Genomic DNA, 9,013 nt, shown 5'->3' on the forward strand with positions numbered 1-9,013 from the left:
ATATATATATATATATATATATATATATATATATATATATATATATATATATATATATATATATATATATATATATATATATATATATATATATATATATATATATATATATATATATATATATATATATATATATACATATTATATCTAACTACTCTCAACTGACTAGTAATGATAAAATCAATATTTAAACAATACATTCTCAATCTAGATCAAAGCTATATGCAGAATTTGATGGATTAAACAGCCAATGTGTATTTTGTATTTTGTTTTGTAAATATGTTGCTTACCTGAAAGTCATAAAATCATAATAAGTATAATATGCATTATCAAAATGTAAAAATATATTATACAAACTCAAATATAAATTTATTGTATAGGTAGAATTAATTCATTATTTATATGTAGCTTTATTGCATTATTACATAAACTTTAATCTGAATTTATGTATTGCTTGGTATTACTTACACAAGAAAAATTGTATTGTTTTACTCTATTTTTATATTTTCTTCATTTTTCTATTTATTTTTAAGCTACAATTTGTTTTACAATAAAAACTATTACAGTGGGTTAATTTTAGCATTTAGTCCCAGCACTGATAAATATCAATTACATCACATACATTACTAAACACTAATTTTACTACCTGTCTTACCTGAGTTATCTTCTGGTTCATTTTTAAGTGTTCCAAATTTACTGATGTGAATAGCTCACTTCCTATACATATTTCCTTATATTCAACAAACTCTTCCTTAATTTCAACCTTAAACTCCATAGCTAACACATAAACTGAATAAATATAGAAATATAGTTTATATGAAAATCAAGAGGGTGATCCTACAATTAAAAATGTAGTGATGTATTATTTTATGACTTATAGAATGTTTCTTCTTTAATAAAGAGTTGTAATATATTCTTTCCAAAACTCACCGATTTTGTTAATTCTAGGGATAGAAAACCAAAGTTGTGGACTAAATACTCAACAGTTCCACAGAGTTTTAAATATATAAACCAACGATGTAATAAAATCTAAAATCTAAACAATTATTTTAACCATAGATAAAATTAAAATTACACACTTAAATTTATTGGCAAAAGTATAGACAAACAAAAAAGAGGTTTATAAGAAGCGTCTATATTCTTTGGTAATAGACAAAGTGCCGATGAAATTAGCTACAAATGAGGGACAGATTTGTATTTGGCAGTGTTGCCATATCACAAATAAATCACGAAAGAGCATGCGATATAATATTAATTAATGTTACTAAACATTCTTTTTAAGTTTTTAAAAGAAGTTTAATTAATTTAACTTTATTATAATTTAAATTAACTTTAACTTTTTAGGCTTTTAAGTTCTTAGGTTTTTAAGGTATTCAGGTACCATTTCATCCCAAAATTATAAGAAAATACTCATAAAATTGAAATCTGTTGCAATCTGGCAATTAGTGTTTGCAAAGTTTTGACAATATTGCCAAGTTTATTTACTAATCCACCAAAGGCCAATTATAAATTTTTTTCTAATAAATAACTGCAACCAATATCAAAAGAAACAAATATTCTTTCGTTTGTGTTTTATATAAATTTAAAAATATTTAAAAAATACCCGATTTCATAAAATAATATAATAAAAATGTACTGTTTCAAAGCTTATTTGAGGCATAAAACATATACAAAATAAGGACATGGCAACACCGCAATCACATATTTTAGGGATCATTTGTACCTAACTTCATCGGCACTTTCTTTATACTTTTGCCAGAGAACAACCGAACACAGAGAAGCGACAGTCCTTTGAAGTTACGTGGCCAAGCCGTCAATGACAGCTAACAACCAGAAAATTAATAGTCAGTGGGCATATCACACAATATAAATTCTTAAGAGCGTAGGCGCAAAATTTCGGGCCAATGTTTTTTAAATGCATTCATTTTTTTCGAATCCTGAAAAAACTAATAAGTATTTTTGAAAAATTTAAACGCAGAAGGAAAGACTACATTATTACTGAGGGCCGAAAGTCCCTGAAAACTTCTATAATGTTTATTTTAATAAGTTACAGGGGTGAAAAAAAAAGAGAAATTTTAGTGTGATTTTTAATTTCAAATATCTCATTCAAAAAAACTTTTTGTTTATTCTAAGGGACTTTCGGCCCTCGGTAATAATGTAATCTTTCATTCTGTGTTTAAATTTTTCAGAAATATTTGTTAGTTTTCTCAGGATTCGAAAAAAATTATTGTATTTAAAAAGCATTGGCCCGAAATTTTGCGCCTACGCTCTTAAGCGAAACAAAGAAATTACTAAAAATCTTAAAATTACAACAGAACAAGACTTCAAAATTGCAAAAACATGGTTGCAAATAAACAAACTTACATTAAATTATGAAAAAACTAAATAGGTACCTACTCATCTACTTTTTGTTATATACAAAAGTTGTCTGCCAATTTTTAATTCGTTAAATATAAATAACAAAGATCATTGAAGGTACTACGTCATGTGCCAATGTTTTTCTTCTATTTCCTTTTACAATAACATTATCTTCAAAATGCAGTTCACAAATCCTATAATTATTATAAAGTGAATCCATTTTGAATAACAAATCTTCTCGTCTGCAAGCTTCTATCCACACTTAGGCACTACAAATTTTTAACAGAACATATTTTAAACAAAGAACTTTTTCTGTATTTATAAATAATACTTTATTACTTACAACTATAAGAGTATTAGTATATTCTAAGTATATTGTATGTAATGAAATATTTACCTTTTGTCAATATCTAATCTTAATAAATTTACAGTTTTCTCCTGACTAAGTCACAAAAATGTCACTAATATTGAGATATGCAACAAATAAAGTTTTAATATTTTTTATTTGTAATTCCCATTTAAAACTCCTAAATATTTTATGTACTTCGATCCATATATTTGATCTTTTTTATTTATATTTAACGAATTAAAAATTGGCAGACAACTTTTGTATATAGCAAAAAGTAGATGAGTACCTATTTAGTTTTTTCATAATTTAATGTAAGTTTGTTTATTTGCAACCATGTTTTTGCAATTTTGAAGTCTTGTTCTGTTGTAATTTTAAGATTTTCCCAATTATCGGTCTAATTATGTTTCCAACAATTTTTAGTTTGAGCATTTTAGTAATTTCTTTGTTTCGTTTAAGAGCGTAGACGCAAAATTTCGGGCCAATGCTTTTTAACATTTTTTTGGAATCCTGAGAAAACTAACAAATATTTTTGTAAAATTTAAACACAGAATGAAAGATTACATTATTACCGAGGGCCGAAAGTCCCTTAGAATAAACAAAAAGTTTTTTTGAATGAGATATTTGAAATTAAAAATCACACTAAATTTTCTCTTTTTTTTTTCACCCCTGTAACTTATTAAAATAAACATTATAAAAGTTTTCGGGGACTTTTGGCCCTCAGTAATAATGTGGTCTTTCATTCTGCGTTTAAATTTTTCAAAAATACTTATTAGTTTTTTCAGGATTCGAAAAAAATGAATACATTTAAAAAACATTTGCCCCAAATTTTGCGCCTACGCTCTTAAATCAAATATTCTCGTGTATAAAACCCTCTATATATTTTTATTTCTTAAAAATACTATATTCGTATTGTTGTCTTCGAGCGCGCCGACATTTGGCCACCATCTGTTGATTTTTTGACCTGAGCCTTCGGAGACTTGCGTCTTTCAATAAAAGAAATAGCACTGACACCAAATTTAATGTTTTCATTTTGAACTAGGTATCCCTTGGCAGACCAAAGTTAATTTTTTTATAGCTCGGACAGACACGTCGGCGTAGGCTTACTGTTCGAAAGTCAAACCAATACTATTATGTAATTAGTAATAACTAATAATAATTACAAAGCAATAGTAATTACCTGTTATTATTCTTAGGAAATCTAAATAAACTTATTCCTTTTCCTGTCACAGATGAACATCCGCGAATCGCACAAATATATCCAGACATTTTAAATATAAATTAAACTTTTAACTATAAACTATAACTATAAACTTATATATTTAACTATAAACTATAACTATAATCTTTTAACTATAAATAAATTATATAAATGGTCAAATGCACTTGTTGTGTCGAGTATTTACCATAGACGCCTACGGACTATCGAAAACAACCAGAATTAAAGAATAAGCACGTGTTTTTGACAGTAATACAACCAGAATCGGGCATGCGTATACAAAAATGGTACACGCTTTTGGACCGCTATGTCGCTTCTATGTTTTTGCCTCTCTATTGGAAGTGGAAGTGTGTTGTGTGCAGTTGTGTGCCAAGGACACTAAACACGTTTTCTTGGAAATGTGTTCCATAAAATCTAGTACATCTTGCATCAATAAAAAGTCAGACATAGATAAACTGAGCAACATTTATTGTTACTTACTGGAAAAACATCCAAAATAAAATTAATATCTACCTGTACCCACACAAATTACACTTATGTGCATAACATGTTGCATACCATTAAGACAGGTTTAAAAATTAAAATCACCTAAGATGGGCCTCTAGTATTTCTTAAAAAGAAATATAATATTAAGTACACCTAATTACTTTTTAATAATAGGATAATAAAGAGAAACGAGTGGATAAGAGAGAAAACAAAAGTGAGGGAAGTTAGACAAGAAGTTGCAAAATTGAAATGGAGATTTGCCGGACACAATATAAGACAAAAAGAAGACCGATAGAACAAAATTCTTATAAGTTGGAGACCGTGGGAATATAAACGAAGCAGAGGAAGGCCCCAAATGAGATGGGCAGATGATATCAAGAAGCACGTGGGCTCTAGGTGGATGACTGTAGCGACAGACAGAGAAGAATGGAAAAGGATTGGGAAGGCCTATGTCCAAAGATGGACTGAAGAAGGTCAATTAGATAGATAGATAGAATTTTAAAACTCGAGTTACTAAACTTAGCACGGTGTCTTAAAGATAAATATATTAAATATGTCGTATATGAAATGGTGCGAGAACGAGGCGTAATTGTAATTCGATTGCCGCCATACCATTGTGAGTTAAACCCGATAGAACGTGTGTGGGTTTAAATAATAATGAAGTAGCAAATAACAATGTTACTTTCAAATTCAATTATGTAAAAAAATCTGCTCAATAGTGCCTTCAGCAATGTGGCCTTACAGTTGTGAATAAAATGGAATAAAATAGAATGACTTCCGGTATAAGCAATCCCCCACTTGCCGACCAACGGCTTAGGGCGGACGAGTTGGTGGGTGGTAGGGCACTCTTTTGTCCTGGGGCTGAGAAACTGGCCCCAAAGGAGGAATAATCAGTGGTTTGGTCAACGGAAGAAGAATATAATAAGAGAAGAGAAGAACATGGAGAAAATATATATCTTGGGGTGGACCTACCGGTAGAGGACCCCAAAATAGACGAAACATTGCAAGCAATTAACAAATTGAAGAACGGAAAAGCTCCAGACTCTGACAATATACTCGTTGAATTCCGTAAGTACGGAGGAGAAACTCTACATAGACAAATACACAAACTAATAACACTTATATGGAAAGAAGAGAAAATACTAACAAAATGACACAAAAGTGTAATAATCCCCATCCATAAAAAGGGAGACATAACCAAGTGCTCTAATTATAGAGGCATCTCCCTATTTAATACGGCATATAAAATCTTATCGAACATCCTATTAAGTAGGCTGACACCGTTTGTAGAAAATTTCATGGGGGAATACCAAGCCGGCTTCAGAAAACATAGATCGACCATAGATCAGTGTTTACTCTAAGACAGCTGCTTGAAAAAGGATGGGAATTCAATAGAACTATTCTTCATAGATTTCCAAGAGAAGACGTTATTATAAGAAACCTAATAGACTATATATTTGTTAACAGAAGATATCGAAATAGTTTTAACATTGTTAGAACCTACCCAGGCGCTGATATTCAATCTGACCACAATCCTTTAGTATGCGTGTATAGAACCAAGTTAAAGAAAACAAGCGGAAAAACTGTAAAAAAACATGACATGAGAAAACTGAAATGTAGTGAAGTAAAAGAAATAGTCAGCAAAACAATAAATAGAAAATTCAAAGCAATCGATAATACAGCGGAAAGAACAGAAGAGGAGATAGAATCCCTTAATAAAACGATAGACGATATTAAAGACAATTTTATGAAGAACGGAGAAGGTAAGAATAAGACATGGATGACGACAGAGATTCTGCAGCTAATGGAAGAAAGAAGGAAAAACAAAAACAATAACCCTATGTATAAATCATTACAACGAGATATACAGAGAAAGATCAGAGAAGCCAAACAGAAAGAACTTGAGAAAAAATGCCAAGAAATCGAAATTCTACAAAGTAAATACGACGACTTCAATGTGCATAAAAAGGGTAGAGAAATTAAAGGCAAATGTAAAAACAGAAGAGTAAGTAAACTTGTTAATGACAACGGAGAGGTAATCGTGGACATAGAGAGTAATGATAATACTTGGAAAAATTACATACGAAATTTATTTTTTGATGAGAGAGAAAACCAGTCCGCAATACCTACGGCAACAGGACCACCTATACTAGTGGCTGACATAAGAGCAGCCATAATATCACTAAAAGAAGGAAGAGCTCCAGGACCAGACCAGATATAAAGAAATATTTAGTGGACATGAACATGGAATCCTTTTAAAAAAAGAACGCCTAAACAACATCCGCTATGCAGATGACACCGTTATCTTTGCGGACTGTTTAAACAGTTTACAGCAACTAATAAACAAAGTAAATGAAATACGTGAAAGATTTGGACTACAAGTAAACATATCAAAAACTAAATTTATGGACATCAGCAAAAATAAAATTAGAGACGCCCAACTGCTTATCAAGAATACTCCAGTGGACCGAGTAAAATAGTTTACCTATCTTTGAACAATAGGAATGGGATCACTCACAAGAAGTAAAATGTAGAATAGAGAAGGCTAGGAGTGCATTCAACAACATGGCCAAACTTTTTAAAAGCCACAACTTTAATCTGGATATAAAAGTAAGGCTCCTACGATGTTATATCTTCTCGATATTATACTACGGAGTTGAATTCTGGACACTCACTGAAGCGATGGAGAAAAAACTTGAAGTCTTCGAGATGTGGCTATACAGAAGAATCCTAAGGATATCATACGGACAAGATAACTAACGAGACTACTATGAAGAATGGGGAAAGAAAGAGAAGTGATGTATACGATTAAAACGAGAAAGTTAGAATATCTCGGACACATAATGAGAAACCGCACTAAAAACAGATTACTGAAAATAATCCTTCAAGGCAAAGTATTCGGAAAACGAGGAATTGGGAGACGAAGAATATCATGGTTAAAAAACCTGAGGAAATGGTTCTCCACAACAACTAATCTATTTAAAGCATCAGTTAATAAAATAATTATAGCAAGAATGATCGCCAATATTCGAAACCAATATGCACCAAAAGAAGAAGATAAAATAAGAAAATAATTTTTATGACAATCAATTCGTTCTAAACTCCTGATTATTTTTTAAATAAAAACCGCATGCCTTTGACTCATCGATTTCCTTTCCCCTTAAACCCGCAAAGGTTTGAAAATATGTCACTTTCTACAATTCTGGTACTGTGATATAGTGTATCTATGTGTACATGTGTACTGTGATAGACATGTGTATTACACATGTTTAACCTATTAAATCTTCTTTCTGGGCTTTCATTAGGGGCATTACTTGGATGATATGGAGGGGATGGAATCGATTAGGTTAGTTTATGTTAGGTTGGGTTAAATTTGTTTATAGGGATTTGGTTAAGTAAATCGTGAGTATAAACAAAAATAACTGGTAAAAGACAAAATGGAGCTTATGCTATAAAGGGCGGTATAAATACTAATGTACAACCTCGAAAAAATAACTCTATTATGATAGGTATTAATCAAACTTATGTAGTATTTTTAAATTTCCTCAGTATGTATTGAAATCCCCTCGTATTTGTCAAAGCAACGAAGAATATTTTCAATGTATTTCTCTTTACTTCAATTCATCTTAGCGTCACCGAGGTCGAAAATAAACCATTTTAGAGTTTGTTTATTATTTCACAGATGTGTATTTTCTCGGCATTCTTTGATCGTTTAACCGCTCGATACTGCGTTTTAAATAAATATTCCCGTTTAGTGTTTTGTTTATACCAAGTTAAGCGAATGAATTTAAAAGATAATTGCTCACTCTCGCTGAGGCGTTGTCAGCATTGACAGCTGCTTCTAGCGTTTGTGCAAAATTCTACGTCGAATTTGTATTGTTTTCTCATTCTTCGCCCTTCTCATGGAAATCTAGTGTATAGTGAAGTCAAGTATCAGTTCAATATGTGGTTGCAGTCTAAGTGAAATTTTGAAGATAACCACATGTTGCCATTGCGTTCAATTGTACCTGCTCCAATCTTTTAAGGAGGCGAGTTTTCCAGTGTCCCAAGTTGGTATTCCAGTGCCCCAAGTTCCAACTTCAATAATTCGCAGTGTGATATGCAATTTTTGTTCGTGTGGCAGAGATTTTAAGCCCAGTTCTCCCAGAAATTGTCCAGTGAAGTTTAGTTTCCACCCCCAGCATTTTTGTGTAAAACCCCAGTGCAATCCAGGTAACTTTTACGTTTAAATTTTAAAGGAAAAGTAAAAATAAACATTTTGATTAATAATTGCTTTCATCATTAAAAAAAAAATTTATTTGTAATAATTTATTTGTGTTATAAATTATAGCCCAGTAACAATAGTTGTTTCTCTTTGTTATTTTTGTATTTACTTTTGTAACTATTCAAATAAGTATTTTTGTATTGTCTATTTTTGAGTGTTTTTGTATTGTCTATTTTTGTAACTGTTTGTGGTGAGACAACAATAAATGTTTGATTTGTTTCTCTAAACCATTTCTTTTATTCATTTAAAAAAAGTTTATAACATCTTTTCCATTCAACTTTCAACCCCCATAATAATACCCTATGTGGTAGGCAAAATATTACGTTACAAATAAAGGACA

At 30.7% G+C, this 9,013-nt stretch overlaps 1 long non-coding RNA gene across 2 annotated transcripts in view; it reads right to left on the minus strand.

Annotated features, from left to right (window-relative positions):
- Window positions 1-1,121, minus strand: part of LOC140438362 (uncharacterized) — a 14,399-nt gene extending 13,278 nt beyond the window's left edge. For both annotated transcript variants that reach the window (XR_011950511.1, XR_011950512.1), the window contains exons 1-2: window positions 931-1,121; window positions 656-837 (exon numbers count right to left, since the gene is read on the minus strand). This is a non-coding gene — a long non-coding RNA (uncharacterized lncRNA). The remainder of the gene's footprint in view (window positions 1-655; window positions 838-930) is intronic.
- Window positions 1,122-9,013: the final 7,892 nt, after the last annotated feature.

Source organism: Diabrotica undecimpunctata, chromosome 4, assembly GCF_040954645.1.
Source record: "Diabrotica undecimpunctata isolate CICGRU chromosome 4, icDiaUnde3, whole genome shotgun sequence".
In the NCBI taxonomy this organism is placed as follows: Eukaryota; Metazoa; Arthropoda; class Insecta; order Coleoptera; family Chrysomelidae; genus Diabrotica; species Diabrotica undecimpunctata.